The sequence below is a fragment of the Capricornis sumatraensis genome, unplaced genomic scaffold, assembly GCF_032405125.1.
Source record: "Capricornis sumatraensis isolate serow.1 unplaced genomic scaffold, serow.2 scaffold1, whole genome shotgun sequence".
Taxonomy (NCBI): Eukaryota; Metazoa; Chordata; class Mammalia; order Artiodactyla; family Bovidae; genus Capricornis; species Capricornis sumatraensis.
This window is the reverse complement of record NW_027184612.1, coordinates 5965398-5981556: the sequence shown is the minus strand read 5'-3', so window position 1 is coordinate 5981556 and position 16159 is coordinate 5965398.

Here is a 16159-nt window from a genome sequence, read left to right as displayed (position 1 = left end):
CGAGCTACGAGGGGGAAACGGGGCTCCTCCTGATGTGGGCGGGACCATCGTGCTTCCTCTCGAGTGGAGACGGGTATGTCGGTGAACTTCTTGAGTTGCAGCAAGGGTGTGAAAGACCGTTTCGAAGTTCCAGAGGTTAGGTGTCATTAGTCTCCAGACGCCTCATCGGAAATAGGCCTCATCTCGCCTGGAAGGGAGTACTTCCTGGATTTTCTCGAGTTGCGGCAGGTGTTCTCGATTTACGACGGGGACCTAAGCGACCCGCCCTGGTGGCCTCAGGAGAGGCCAATCCCCATGCGAGTTGCTAGGGGTCCTCTCGGGATTCCTCTCCCGTCGATACCGGGGCCAAAAACCTTGTGTGGAGTCAGGGCCGGAACCGAGGATTCCTCTCAGGGGCTGACATGGATCTTTGGGTACTTCTGGAGTCTCCCCAGGGGAGTCAGGCCTCGTCTCGAGTGGGGGCATGCACGTGCGCTTTCCTTCCAGGCTGTAGCAGCAATGTCACGCTTCCCGTCGCGTGGATCAAAGGATTTGTGGTTTTCCCTCGAGGCTTTCCCTCGAGGCTTTCCCACAGGGCTGTCCCACGTGCCACCGTGGTGTGAGTCGATCCTCGGCGTGAAAGATGAGCCAGTGCAGGGCAAAGAGGTTCCTCTGGAATGGACTGAGACATCTGGGGGACTCTTGGAATGGTGGTACGACCATGGAGTTCCTCTCGCCTTTCCTGTTGAGAGTGCCTCCTCTTGAGATGCGACGGGAACGCCGGGAATTCTTTCCCGTTGAAAGCAGGGAAAGGATCTCTCATCTCGAGCTACGAGGGGGAAACGGGGCTCCTCTGGATGTGGGCGGGACCATCGTGCTTCCTCTAGAGTGGAGACGGGTATGGCGGTGAACTTCTTGAGTTGCAGCAAGGGTGTGAAAGACCCTTTCGAAGTTCCAGAGTTTAGGTATCATTAGTCTCCAGATGCCTCATCGGAAATAGGCCTCATCTCGCCTGAAATGGAGTACTTCCTGGATTTTCTCGAGTTGCGGCAGGTGTTCTCGAGTTACGACGGGGACCTCAGGGACCCGCCCTGGTGGCCTCAGGAGAGGCCAGTCCTCATGAGAGTTACTAGGGGCCTCTCGGGATTCCTCTCCCGTCGATACTGGGGCCAAAAACCTTGTGTGGAGTCAGGGCCGGAACCGAGGATTCCTCTCAGGGGCTGACCTGGATATTTGGGTACTTCTGGAGTCTCCCCAGGGGAGTCAGGCCTCGTCTCGAGTGGGGGCATGCATGTCCGCTTTCCTTCCAGGCTGTAGCAGCAATGTCACGCTTCCCGTAGCGTGGATCATAGGATCTGTGGTTTTCCCTCGAGGCTTTCCCTCGAGGCTTTCCCACAGGGCTGTCCCACGTGCCACCGTGGTGTGAGTCGATCCTCGGCGTGAAAGATGAGCCAGTGCAGAGCAAAGAGCTTCCTCTGGAATGGACTGAGACATCTGGGGGACTCTTGGAATGGTGGTACGACCATGGAGTTCCTCTCGCCTTTCCTGTTGAGAGTACCTCCTCTTGAGATGCGACGGGAACGCCGGGAATTCTTTCCCGTTGAAAGCAGGGAAAGGATCTCTCATCTCGAGCTACGAGGGGGAAACGGGGTTCCTCCTGATGTGGGCGGGACCATCGTGCTTCCTCTCGAGTGGAGACGGGTATGGCGGTGAACTTCTTGAGTTGCAGCAAGGGTGTGAAAGACCCTTTCGAAGTTCCAGAGGTTAGGTGTCATTAGTCTCCAGACGCCTCATCGGAAATAGGCCTCATCTCGCCTGGAAGGGAGAACTTCCTGGATTTTCTCGAGTTGCGGCAGGTGTTCTCGAGTTACGACGGGGACCTCAGGGACCCGCCCTGGTGGCCTCAGGAGAGGCCAGTCCCCATACGAGGTGCTAGAGGGCCTATCGGGATTCCTCTCCCGTCGATACCGGGGCCAAAAACGTTGTGTGGAGTCAGGGCCGGAACTGAGGATTCCTCTCAGGGGCTGACATGGATCTTTGGGTACTTCTGGAGTCTCACCAGGGGATCAGGAATCGTCTCGAGTGGGGGCATGCACGTGCGCTTTCCTTCCAGGCTGTAGCAGCAATGTCACGCTTCCCGTCGCGTGGATCATAGGATCTGTGGTTTTCCCTCGAGGCTTTCCGTCGAGGCTTTCCCACAGGTCTGTCTCACGTGCCACCGTGGTGTGAGTCGATCCTCGGCGTGAAAGATGAGCCAGTGCAGGGCAAAGAGCTTCCTCTGGAATGGACTGAGACATCTGGGGGACTCTTGGAATGGTGGTACGACCATGCAGTTCCTCTCGCCTTTCCTGTTGAGAGTGCCTCCTCTTGAGATGCAACAGGTTCGCCGGGAATTCTTTCCCGTTGAAAGCAGGGAAAGGATCCCTCATCTCGAGCTACGAGGGGGAAACGGGGCTCCTCTGGATGTGGGCGGGACCATCGTGCTTCCTCTCGAGTGGAGACGGGTATGGCGGTGAACTTCTTGAGTTGCAGCAAGGGTGTGAAAGACGCTTTCGAAGTTCCAGAGTTTAGGTGTCATTAGTCTCCAGACGCCTCATCGGAAATAGGCCTCATCTCGCCTGAAATGGAGTACTTCCTGGATTTTCTCGAGTTGCGGCAGGTGTTCTCGAGTTACGACGGGGACCTCAGGGACCCGCCCTGGTGGCCTCAGGAGAGGCCAGTCCTCATGAGAGTTGCTAGGGGGCCTCTCGGGATTCCTCTCCCGTCGATACTGGGGCCAAAAACCTTGTGTGGAGTCAGGGCCGGAACCGAGGATTCCTCTCAGGGGCTGACATGGATATTTGGGTACTTCTGGAGTCTCCCCAGGGGAGTCAGGCCTCGTCTCGAGTGGGGGCATGCACGTGCGCTTTCCTTCCAGGCTGTAGCAGCAATGTCACGCTTCCCGTCGCGTGGATCAAAGGATCTGTGGTTTTCCCTCGAGGCTTTCCCTCGAGGCTTTCCCACAGGGCAGTCCCACGTGCCACCGTGGTGTGAGTCGATCCTCGGCGTGAAAGATGAGCCAGTGCAGGGCAAAGAGGTTCCTCTGGAATGGACTGAGACATCTGGGGGACTCTTGCCATGGTGGTACGACCATGGAGTTCCTCTCGCCTTTCCTGTTGAGAGTGCCTCCTCTTGAGATGCGACGGGAACGCCGGGAATTCTTTCACGTTGAAAGCAGGGTAAGGATCCCTCATCTCGAGCTACGAGGGGGAAACGGGGCTCCTCCTGATGTGGGCGGGACCATCGTGCTTCCTCTCGAGTGGAGACGGGTATGTCGGTGAACTTCTTAAGTTGCAGCAAGGGTGTGAAAGACCGTTTCGAAGTTCCAGAGGTTAGGTGTCATTAGTCTCCAGACGCCTCATCGGAAATAGGCCTCATCTCGCCTGGAAGGGAGTACTTCCTGGATTTTCTCGAGTTGCGGCAGGTGTTCTCGATTTACGACGGGGACCTAAGCGACCCGCCCTGGTGGCCTCAGGAGAGGCCAATCCCCATGCGAGTTGCTAGGGGTCCTCTCGGGATTCCTCTCCCGTCGATACCGGGGCCAAAAACCTTGTGTGGAGTCAGGGCCGGAACCGAGGATTCCTCTCAGGGGCTGACATGGATCTTTGGGTACTTCTGGAGTCTCCCCAGGGGAGTCAGGCCTCGTCTCGAGTGGGGGCATGCACGTGCGCTTTCCTTCCAGGCTGTAGCAGCAATGTCACGCTTCCCGTCGCGTGGATCAAAGGATTTGTGGTTTTCCCTCGAGGCTTTCCCTCGAGGCTTTCACACAGGGCTGTCCCACGTGCCACCGTGGTGTGAGTCGATCCTCGGCGTGAAAGATGAGCCAGTGCAGGGCAAAGAGGTTCCTCTGGAATGGACTGAGACATCTGGGGGACTCTTGGAATGGTGGTACGACCATGGAGTTCCTCTCGCCTTTCCTGTTGAGAGTGCCTCCTCTTGAGATGCGACGGGAACGCCGGGAATTCTTTCCCGTTGAAAGCAGGGAAAGGATCTCTCATCTCGAGCTACGAGGGGGAAACGGGGCTCCTCTGTATGTGGGCGGGACCATCGTGCTTCCTCTAGAGTGGAGACGGGTATGGCGGTGAACTTCTTGAGTTGCAGCAAGGGTGTGAAAGACCCTTTCGAAGTTCCAGAGTTTAGGTGTCATTAGTCTCCAGACGCCTCATCGGAAATAGGCCTCATCTCGCCTGAAATGGAGTACTTCGTGGATTTTCTCGAGTTGCGGCAGGTGTTCTCGAGTTACGACGGGGACCTCAGGGACCCGCCCTGGTGGCCTCAGGAGAGGCCAGTCCTCATGAGAGTTACTAGGGGGCCTCTCGGGATTCCTCTCCCGTCGATACTGGGGCCAAAAACCTTGTGTGGAGTCAGGGCCGGAACCGAGGATTCCTCTCAGGGGCTGACCTGGATATTTGGGTACTTCTGGAGTCTCCCCAGGGGAGTCAGGCCTCGTCTCGAGTGGGGGCATGCATGTCCGCTTTCCTTCCAGGCTGTAGCAGCAATGTCACGCTTCCCGTCGCATGGATCATAGGATCTGTGGTTTTCCCTCGAGGCTTTCCCTCGAGGCTTTCCCACAGGGCTGTCCCACGTGCCACCGTGGTGTGAGTCGATCCTCGGCGTGAAAGATGAGCCAGTGCAGGGCAAAGAGCTTCCTCTGGAATGGACTGAGACATCTGGGGGACTCTTGGAATGGTGGTACGACCATGGAGTTCCTCTCGCCTTTCCTGTTGAGAGTACCTCCTCTTGAGATGCGACGGGAACGCCGGGAATTCTTTCCCGTTGAAAGCAGGGAAAGGATCTCTCATCTCGAGCTACGAGGGGGAAACGGGGTTCCTCCTGATGTGGGCGGGACCATCGTGCTTCCTCTCGAGTGGAGACGGGTATGGCGGTGAACTTCTTGAGTTGCAGCAAGGGTGTGAAAGACCCTTTCGAAGTTCCAGAGGTTAGGTGTCATTAGTCTCCAGACGCCTCATCGGAAATAGGCCTCATCTCGCCTGGAAGGGAGAACTTCCTGGATTTTCTCGAGTTGCGGCAGGTGTTCTCGAGTTACGACGGGGACCTCAGGGACCCGCCCTGGTGGCCTCAGGAGAGGCCAGTCCCCATACGAGGTGCTAGAGGGCCTACCGGGATTCCTCTCCCGTCGATACCGGGGCCAAAAACGTTGTGTGGAGTCAGGGCCGGAACTGAGGATTCCTCTCAGGGGCTGACATGGATCTTTGGGTACTTCTGGAGTCTCACCAGGGGATCAGGAATCGTCTCGAGTGGGGGCATGCACGTGCGCTTTCCTTCCAGGCTGTAGCAGCAATGTCACGCTTCCCGTCGCGTGGATCATAGGATCTGTGGTTTTCCCTCGAGGCTTTCCGTCGAGGCTTTCCCACAGGTCTGTCTCACGTGCCACCGTGGTGTGAGTCGATCCTCGGCGTGAAAGATGAGCCAGTGCAGGGCAAAGAGCTTCCTCTGGAATGGACTGAGACATCTGGGGGACTCTTGGAATGGTGGTACGACCATGCAGTTCCTCTCGCCTTTCCTGTTGAGAGTGCCTCCTCTTGAGATGCAACAGGTTCGCCGGGAATTCTTTCCCGTTGAAAGCAGGGAAAGGATCCCTCATCTCGAGCTACGAGGGGGAAACGGGGCTCCTCTGGATGTGGGCGGGACCATCGTGCTTCCTCTCGAGTGGAGACGGGTATGGCGGTGAACTTCTTGAGTTGCAGCAAGGGTGTGAAAGACGCTTTCGAAGTTCCAGAGTTTAGGTGTCATTAGTCTCCAGACGCCTCATCGGAAATAGGCCTCATCTCGCCTGAAATGGAGTACTTCCTGGATTTTCTCGAGTTGCGGCAGGTGTTCTCGAGTTACGACGGGGACCTCAGGGACCCGCCCTGGTGGCCTCAGGAGAGGCCAGTCCTCATGAGAGTTGCTAGGGGGCCTCTCGGGATTCCTCTCCCGTCGATACTGGGGCCAAAAACCTTGTGTGGAGTCAGGGCCGGAACCGAGGATTCCTCTCAGGGGCTGACATGGATATTTGGGTACTTCTGGAGTCTCCCCAGGGGAGTCAGGCCTCGTCTCGAGTGGGGGCATGCACGTGCGCTTTCCTTCCAGGCTGTAGCAGCAATGTCACGCTTCCCGTCGCGTGGATCAAAGGATCTGTGGTTTTCCCTCGAGGCTTTCCCTCGAGGCTTTCCCACAGGGCAGTCCCACGTGCCACCGTGGTGTGAGTCGATCCTCGGCGTGAAAGATGAGCCAGTGCAGGGCAAAGAGGTTCCTCTGGAATGGACTGAGACATCTGGGGGACTCTTGCCATGGTGGTACGACCATGGAGTTCCTCTCGCCTTTCCTGTTGAGAGTGCCTCCTCTTGAGATGCGACGGGAACGCCGGGAATTCTTTCACGTTGAAAGCAGGGTAAGGATCCCTCATCTCGAGCTACGAGGGGGAAACGGGGCTCCTCCTGATGTGGGCGGGACCATCGTGCTTCCTCTCGAGTGGAGACGGGTATGTCGGTGAACTTCTTAAGTTGCAGCAAGGGTGTGAAAGACCGTTTCGAAGTTCCAGAGGTTAGGTGTCATTAGTCTCCAGACGCCTCATCGGAAATAGGCCTCATCTCGCCTGGAAGGGAGTACTTCCTGGATTTTCTCGAGTTGCGGCAGGTGTTCTCGATTTACGACGGGGACCTAAGCGACCCGCCCTGGTGGCCTCAGGAGAGGCCAATCCCCATGCGAGTTGCTAGGGGTCCTCTCGGGATTCCTCTCCCGTCGATACCGGGGCCAAAAACCTTGTGTGGAGTCAGGGCCGGAACCGAGGATTCCTCTCAGGGGCTGACATGGATCTTTGGGTACTTCTGGAGTCTCCCCAGGGGAGTCAGGCCTCGTCTCGAGTGGGGGCATGCACGTGCGCTTTCCTTCCAGGCTGTAGCAGCAATGTCACGCTTCCCGTCGCGTGGATCAAAGGATTTGTGGTTTTCCCTCGAGGCTTTCCCTCGAGGCTTTCACACAGGGCTGTCCCACGTGCCACCGTGGTGTGAGTCGATCCTCGGCGTGAAAGATGAGCCAGTGCAGGGCAAAGAGGTTCCTCTGGAATGGACTGAGACATCTGGGGGACTCTTGGAATGGTGGTACGACCATGGAGTTCCTCTCGCCTTTCCTGTTGAGAGTGCCTCCTCTTGAGATGCGACGGGAACGCCGGGAATTCTTTCCCGTTGAAAGCAGGGAAAGGATCTCTCATCTCGAGCTACGAGGGGGAAACGGGGCTCCTCTGTATGTGGGCGGGACCATCGTGCTTCCTCTAGAGTGGAGACGGGTATGGCGGTGAACTTCTTGAGTTGCAGCAAGGGTGTGAAAGACCCTTTCGAAGTTCCAGAGTTTAGGTGTCATTAGTCTCCAGACGCCTCATCGGAAATAGGCCTCATCTCGCCTGAAATGGAGTACTTCGTGGATTTTCTCGAGTTGCGGCAGGTGTTCTCGAGTTACGACGGGGACCTCAGGGACCCGCCCTGGTGGCCTCAGGAGAGGCCAGTCCTCATGAGAGTTACTAGGGGGCCTCTCGGGATTCCTCTCCCGTCGATACTGGGGCCAAAAACCTTGTGTGGAGTCAGGGCCGGAACCGAGGATTCCTCTCAGGGGCTGACCTGGATATTTGGGTACTTCTGGAGTCTCCCCAGGGGAGTCAGGCCTCGTCTCGAGTGGGGGCATGCATGTCCGCTTTCCTTCCAGGCTGTAGCAGCAATGTCACGATTCCCGTCGCATGGATCATAGGATCTGTGGTTTTCCCTCGAGGCTTTCCCTCGAGGCTTTCCCACAGGGCTGTCCCACGTGCCACCGTGGTGTGAGTCGATCCTCGGCGTGAAAGATGAGCCAGTGCAGGGCAAAGAGCTTCCTCTGGAATGGACTGAGACATCTGGGGGACTCTTGGAATGGTGGTACGACCATGGAGTTCCTCTCGCCTTTCCTGTTGAGAGTACCTCCTCTTGAGATGCGACGGGAACGCCGGGAATTCTTTCCCGTTGAAAGCAGGGAAAGGATCTCTCATCTCGAGCTACGAGGGGGAAACGGGGCTCCTCCGGATGTGGGCGGGACCATCGTGCTTCCTCTCGAGTGGAGACGGGTATGGCGGTGGACTTCTTGAGTTGCAGCAAGGGTGTGAAAGACCCTTTCGAAGTTCCAGAGGTTAGGTGTCATTAGTCTCCAGACGCCTCATCGGAAATAGGCCTCATCTCGCCTGGAAGGGAGAACTTCCTGGATTTTCTCGAGTTGCGGCAGGTGTTCTCGAGTTACGACGGGGACCTCAGGGACCCGCCCTGGTGGCCTCAGGAGAGGCCAGTCCCCATACGAGGTGCTAGGGGGCCTATCGGGATTCCTCTCCCGTCGATACCGGGGCCAAAAACGTTGTGTGGAGTCAGGGCCGGAACTGAGGATTCCTCTCAGGGGCTGACATGGATCTTTGGGTACTTCTGGAGTCTCACCAGGGGATCAGGAATCGTCTCGAGTGGGGGCATGCACGTGCGCTTTCCTTCCAGGCTGTAGCAGCAATGTCACGCTTCCCGTCGCGTGGATCATAGGATCTGTGGTTTTCCCTCGAGGCTTTCCGTCGAGGCTTTCCCACAGGTCTGTCTCACGTGCCACCGTGGTGTGAGTCGATCCTCGGCGTGAAAGATGAGCCAGTGCAGGGCAAAGAGCTTCCTCTGGAATGGACTGAGACATCTGGGGGACTCTTGGAATGGTGGTACGACCATGCAGTTCCTCTCGCCTTTCCTGTTGAGAGTGCCTCCTCTTGAGATGCAACAGGTTCGCCGGGAATTCTTTCCCGTTGAAAGCAGGGAAAGGATCCCTCATCTCGAGCTACGAGGGGGAAACGGGGCTCCTCCTGATGTGGGCGGTACCATCGTGCTTTCTCTCGAGTGGAGACGGGTATGGCGGTGAACTTCTTGAGTTGCAGCAAGGGTGTGAAAGACCCTTTCGAAGTTCCAGAGGTTAGGTGTCATTAGTCTCCAGACGCCTCATCGGAAATAGGCCTCATCTCGCCTGGAAGGGAGAACTTCCTGGATTTTCTCGAGTTGCGGCAGGTGTTCTCGAGTTACGACGGGGACCTCAGGGACCCGCCCTGGTGGCCTCAGGAGAGGCCAGTCCCCATGCGAGTTGCTAGGGGGCCTCTCGGGATTCCTCTCCCGTCGATACCGGGGCCAAAAACCTTGTGTGGAGTCAGGGCCGGAACCGAGGATTCCTCTCAGGGGCTGACATGGATCTTTGGGTACTTCTGGAGTCTCCCCAGGGGAGTCAGGCCTCGTCTCGAGTGGGGGCATGCACGTGCGCTTTCCTTCCAGGCTGTATCAGCAATGTCACGCTTCCCGTAGCGTGGATCAAAGGATCTGTGGTTTTCCCTCGAGGCTTTCCCTCGAGGCTTTCCCACAGGGCTGTCTGAAGTGCCACCGTGGTGTGAGTCGATCCTCGGCGTGAAAGATGAGCCAGTGCAGGGCAAAGAGCTTCCTCTGGAATGGACTGAGACATCTGGGGGACTCTTGGAATGGTGGTACGACCATGGAGTTCCTTTCGCCTTTCCTGTTGAGAGTGCCTCCTCTTGAGATGCGACGGGAACGCCGGGAATTCTTTCCCGTTGAAAGCAGGGAAAGGATCCCTCATCTCGAGCTACGAGGAGGAAACGGGGCTCCTCCTGATGGGGGCGGGACCATCGTGCTTCCTCTCGAGTGGAGACGGGTATGGCGGTGAACTTCTTGAGTTGCAGCAAGGGTGTGAAAGACCCTTTCGAAGTTCCAGAGGTTAGGTGTCATTAGTCTCCAGACGCCTCATCGGAAATAGGCCTCATCTCGCCTGGAAGGGAGAACTTCCTGGATTTTCTCGAGTTGCGGCAGGTGTTCTCGAGTTACGACGGGGACCTCAGGGACCCGCCCTGGTGGCCTCAGGAGAGGCCAGTCCCCATGCGAGTTGCTAGGGGGCCTCTCGGGATTCCTCTCCCGTCGATACCGGGGCCAAAAACCTTGTGTGGAGTCTGGGCCGGAACCGAGGATTCCTCTCAGGGGCTGACATGGATCTTTGGGTACTTCTGGAGTCTCCCCAGGGGAGTCAGGCCTCGTCTCGAGTGGGGGCATGCACGTGCGCTTTCCTTCCAGGCTGTAGCAGCAATGTCACGCTTCCCGTCGCGTGGATCAAAGGATCTGTGGTTTTCCCTCGAGGCTTTCCCTCGAGGCTTTCCCACAGGGCTGTCCCACGTGCCACCGTGGTGTGAGTCGATCCTCGGCGTGAAAGATGAGCCAGTGCAGGGCAAAGAGGTTCCTCTGGAATGGACTGAGACATCTGGGGGACTCTTGGAATGGTGGTACGACCATGGAGTTCCTCTCGCCTTTCCTGTTGAGAGTGCCTCCTCTTGAGATGCGACGGGAACGCCGGGAATTCTTTCCCGTTGAAAGCAGGGAAAGGATCCCTCATCTCGAGCTACGAGGGGGAAACGGGGCTCCTCCTGATGTGGGCGGTACCATCGTGCTTCCTCTCGAGTGGAGACGGGTATGGCGGTGAACTTCTTGAGTTGCAGCAAGGGTGTGAAAGACCCTTTCGAAGTTCCAGAGGTTAGGTGTCATTAGTCTCCAGACGCCTCATCGGAAATAGGCCTCATCTCGCCTGGAAGGGAGAACTTCCTGGATTTTCTCGAGTTGCGGCAGGTGTTCTCGAGTTACGACGGGGACCTCAGGGACCCGCCCTGGTGGCCTCAGGAGAGGCCAATCCCCATGCGAGTTGCTAGGGGGCCTCTCGGGATTCCTCTCCCGTCGATACCGGGGCCAAAAACCTTGTGTGGAGTCAGGGCCGGAACCGAGAATTCCTCTCAGGGGCTGACATGGATCTTTGGGTACTTCTGGAGTCTCCCCAGGGGAGTCAGGCCTCGTCTCGAGTGGGGGCATGCACGTGCGCTTTCCTTCCAGGCTGTAGCAGCAATGTCACGCTTCCCATCGCGTGGATCAAAGGATCTGTGGTTTTCCCTCGAGGCTTTCCCTCGAGGCTTTCCCACAGGGCTGTCCCACGTGCCACCGTGGTGTGAGTCGATCCTCGGCGTGAAAGATGAGCCAGTGCAGGGCAAAGAGCTTCCTCTGTAATGGACTGAGACATCTGGGGGACTTTTGGAATGGTGGTACGACCATGGATTTCCTCTCGCCTTTCCTGTTGAGAGTGCCTCCTCTTGAGATGCGACGGGAACGCCGGGAATTCTTTCCCGTTGAAAGCAGGGAAAGGATCACTTATCTCGAGCTACGAGGGGGAAACGGTGCTCCTCTGGATGTGGGCGGGTCTATCGTGATTCCTCTCGAGTGGAGACGGGTATGGCGGTGAACTTCTTGAGTTGCAGCAAGGGTGTGAAAGACCCTTTCGAAATTCCAGAATTTACGTGTCATTAGTCTCCAGACGCCTCATCGGAAATAGGCCTCATCTCGCCTGGAAGGGAGAACTTCCTGGATTTTCTCGAGTTGCAGCAGGTGTTCTCGAGTTACGACGGGGACCTCAGGGACCCGCCCTGGTGGCCTCAGGAGAGGACAGTCCCCATGCGAGTTGCTAGGGGGCCTCTCGGGATTCCTCTCCCGTCGATACCGGGGCCAAAAACCTTGTGTGGAGTCAGTGCCGGAACCGAGGATTCCTCTCAGGGGCTGACATGGATCTTTGGGTACTTCTGGAGTCTCCCCAGGGGAGTCAGGCCTCGTCTCGAGTGGGGGCATGCACGTGCGCTTTCCTTCCAGGCTGTAGCAGCAATGTCACGCTTCCCATCGCGTGGATCAAAGGATCTGTGGTTTTCCCTCGAGGCTTTCCCTCGAGGCTTTCCCACAGGGCTGTCCCACGTGCCACCGTGGTGTGAGTCGATCCTCGGCGTGAAAGATGAGCCAGTGCAGGGCAAAGAGGTTCCTCTGGAATGGACTGAGACATCTGGGGGACTCTTGGAATGGTGGAACGACCATGGAGTTCCTCTCGCCTTTCCTGTTGAGAGTGCCTCCTCTTGAGATGCGACGGGAACGCCGGGAATTCTTTCCCGTTGAAAGCAGGGAAAGGATCCCTCATCTCGAGCTACAAGGGGGAAACGGGGCTCCTCCTGATGTGGGCGGTACCATCGTGCTTCCTCTCGAGTGGAGACGGGTATGGCGGTGAACTTCTTGAGTTGCAGCAAGGGTGTGAAAGACCCTTTCGAAGTTCCAGAGGTTAGGTGTCATTAGTCTCCAGACGCCTCATCGGAAATAGGCCTCATCTCGCCTGGAAGGGAGAACTTCCTGGATTTTCTCGAGTTGCGGCAGGTGTTCTCGAGTTACGACGGGGACCTCAGGGACCCGCCCTGGTGGCCTCAGGAGAGGCCAGTCCTCATGAGAGTTGCTAGGGGGCCTCTCGGGATTCCTCTCCCGTCGATACTGGGGCCAAAAACCTTGTGTGGAGTCAGGGACGGAACCGAGGATTGCTCTCAGGGGCTGACATGGATCTTTGGGTACTTCTGGAGTCTCCCCAGGGGAGTCAGGCCTCGTCTCGAGTGGGGCCATGCACGTGCGCTTTCCTTCCAGCCTGTAGCAGCAATGTCACGCTTCCCGTCGCGTGGATCAAAGGATCTGTGGTTTTCCCTCGAGGCTTTCCCTCGAGGCTTTCCCACAGGGCTGTCCCACGTGCCACCGTGGTGTGAGTCGATCCTCGGCGTGAAAGATGAGCCAGTGCAGGGCAAAGAGGTTCCTCTGGAACGGACTGAGACATCTGGGGGACTCTTGGAATGGTGGTATGACCATGGAGTTCCTCTCGCCTTTCCTGTTGAGAGTGCCTCCTCTTGAGATGCGACGGGAACGCCGGGAATTCTTTCCCGTTGAAAGCAGGGAAAGGATCCCTCATCTCGAGCTACGAGGGGGAAACGGGGCTCCTCTGGATGTGGGCGGGACCATCGTGCTTCCTCTCGAGTGGAGACGGGTATGGCGGTGAACTTCTTGAGTTGCAGCAAGGGTGTGAAAGACCCTTTCGAAGTTCCAGAGGTTAGGTGTCATTAGTCTCCAGACGCCTCATCGGAAATAGGCCTCATGTCGCCTGGAAGGGAGAACTTCCTGGATTATCTCGAGATGCGGCAGGTGTTCTCGAGTTACGACGGGGACCTCAGGAACCCGCCCTGGTGGCCTCAGGAGAGGCCAGTCCCCATGCGAGTTGCTAGGGGGCCTCTCGGGATTCCTCTCCCGTCGATACCGGGGCCAAAAACCTTGTGTGGAGTCAGGGCCGGAACCGAGGATTCCTCTCAGGGGCTGACATGGATCTTTGGGTACTTCTGGAGTCTCCCCAGGGGAGTCAGGCCTCGTCTCGAGTGGGGGCATGCACGTGCGCTTTCCTTCCAGGCTGTAGCAGCAATGTCACGCTTCCCGTGGCGTGGATCAAAGGATCTGTGGTTTTCCCTCGAGGCTTTCCCTCGAGGCTTTCCCACAGGGCTGTCCCACGTGCCACCGTGGTGTGAGTCGATCCTCGGCGTGAAAGATGAGCCAGTGCAGGGCAAAGAGGTTCCTCTGGAACGGACTGAGACATCTGGGGGACTCTTGGAATGGTGGTATGACCATGGAGTTCCTCTCGCCTTTCCTGTTGAGAGTGCCTCCTCTTGAGATGCGACGGGAACGCCGGGAATTCTTTCCCGTTGAAAGCAGGGAAAGGATCCCTCATCTCGAGCTACGAGGGGGAAACGGGGCTCCTCTGGATGTGGGCGGGACTATCGTGCTTCCTCTCGAGTGGAGACGGGTATGGCGGTGAACTTCTTGAGTTGCAGCAAGGGTGTGAAAGACCCTTTCGAAGTTCCAGAGGTTAGGTGTCATTAGTCTCCAGACGCCTCATCGGAAATAGGCCTCATCTCGCCTGGAAGGGAGAACTTCCTGGATTTTCTCGAGTTGCGGCAGGTGTTCTCGAGTTACGACGGGGACCTCAGGGACCCGCCCTGGTGGCCTCAGGAGAGGCCAGTCCCCATGCGAGTTGCTAGGGGGCCTCTCGGGATTCCTCTCCCGTCGATACCGGGGCCAAAAACCTTGTGTGGAGTCAGGGCCGGAACCGAGGATTCCTCTCAGGGGCTGACATGGATCTTTGGGTACTTCTGGAGTCTCCCCAGGGGAGTCAGGCCTCGTCTCGAGTGGGGGCATGCACGTGCGCTTTCCTTCCAGGCTGTATCAGCAATGTCACGCTTCCCGTAGCGTGGATCAAAGGATCTGTGGTTTTCCCTCGAGGCTTTCCCTCGAGGCTTTCCCACAGGGCTGTCTAAAGTGCCACCGTGGTGTGAGTCGATCCTCGGCGTGAAAGATGAGCCAGTGCAGGGCAAAGAGCTTCCTCTGGAATGGACTGAGACATCTGGGGGACTCTTGGAATGGTGGTACGACCATGGAGTTCCTTTCGCCTTTCCTGTTGAGAGTGCCTCCTCTTGAGATGCGACGGGAACGCCGGGAATTCTTTCCCGTTGAAAGCAGGGAAAGGATCCCTCATCTCGAGCTACGAGGAGGAAACGGGGCTCCTCCTGATGGGGGCGGGACCATCGTGCTTCCTCTCGAGTGGAGACGGGTATGGCGGTGAACTTCTTGAGTTGCAGCAAGGGTGTGAAAGACCCTTTCGAAGTTCCAGAGGTTAGGTGTCATTAGTCTCCAGACGCCTCATCGGAAATAGGCCTCATCTCGCCTGGAAGGGAGAACTTCCTGGATTTTCTCGAGTTGCGGCAGGTGTTCTCGAGTTACGACGGGGACCTCAGGGACCCGCCCTGGTGGCCTCAGTAGAGGCCAGTCCCCATGCGAGTTGCTAGGGGGCCTCTCGGGATTCCTCTCCCGTCGATACCGGGGCCAAAAACCTTGTGTGGAGTCAGGGCCGGAACCGAGGATTCCTCTCAGGGGCTGACATGGATCTTTGGGTACTTCTGGAGTCTCCCCAGGGGAGTCAGGCCTCGTCTCGAGTGGGGGCATGCACGTGCGCTTTCCTTCCAGGCTGTAGCAGCAATGTCACGCTTCCCGTCGCGTGGATCAAAGGATCTGTGGTTTTCCCTCGAGGCTTTCCCTCGAGGCTTTCCCACAGGGCTGTCCCACGTGCCACCATGGTGTGAGTCGATCCTCGGCGTGAAAGATGAGCCAGTGCAGGGCAAAGAGGTTCCTCTGGAATGGACTGAGACATCTGGGGGACTCTTGGAATGGTGGTACGACCATGGAGTTCCTCTCGCCTTTCCTGTTGAGAGTGCCTCCTCTTGAGATGCGACGGGAACGCCGGGAATTCTTTCCCGTTGAAAGCAGGGAAAGGATCCCTCATCTCGAGCTACGAGGGGGAAACGGGGCTCCTCCTGATGTGGGCGGTACCATCGTGCTTCCTCTCGAGTGGAGACGGGTATGGCGGTGAACTTCTTGAGTTGCAGCAAGGGTGTGAAAGACCCTTTCGAAGTTCCAGAGGTTAGGTGTCATTAGTCTCCAGACGCCTCATCGGAAATAGGCCTCATCTCGCCTGGAAGGGAGAACTTCCTGGATTTTCTCGACTTGCGGCAGGTGTTCTCGAGTTACGACGGGGACCTCAGGGACCCGCCCTGGTGGCCTCAGGAGAGGCCAATCCCCATGCGAGTTGCTAGGGGGCCTCTCGGGATTCCTCTCCCGTCGATACCGGGGCCAAAAACCTTGTGTGGAGTCAGGGCCGGAACCGAGAATTCCTCTCAGGGGCTGACATGGATCTTTGGGTACTTCTGGAGTCTCCCCAGGGGAGTCAGGCCTCGTCTCGAGTGGGGGCATGCACGTGCGCTTTCCTTCCAGGCTGTAGCAGCAATGTCACGCTTCCCATCGCGTGGATCAAAGGATCTGTGGTTTTCCCTCGAGGCTTTCCCTCGAGGCTTTCCCACAGGGCTGTCCCACGTGCCACCGTGGTGTGAGTCGATCCTCGGCGTGAAAGATGAGCCAGTGCAGGGCAAAGAGCTTCCTCTGGAATGGACTGAGACATCTGGGGGACTTTTGGAATGGTGGTACGACCATGGATTTCCTCTCGCCTTTCCTGTTGAGAGTGCCTCCTCTTGAGATGCGACGGGAACGCCGGGAATTCTTTCCCGTTGAAAGCAGGGAAAGGATCACTTATCTCGAGCTACGAGGGGGAAACGGTGCTCCTCTGGATGTGGGCGGGTCTATCGTGATTCCTCTCGAGTGCAGACGGGTATGGCGGT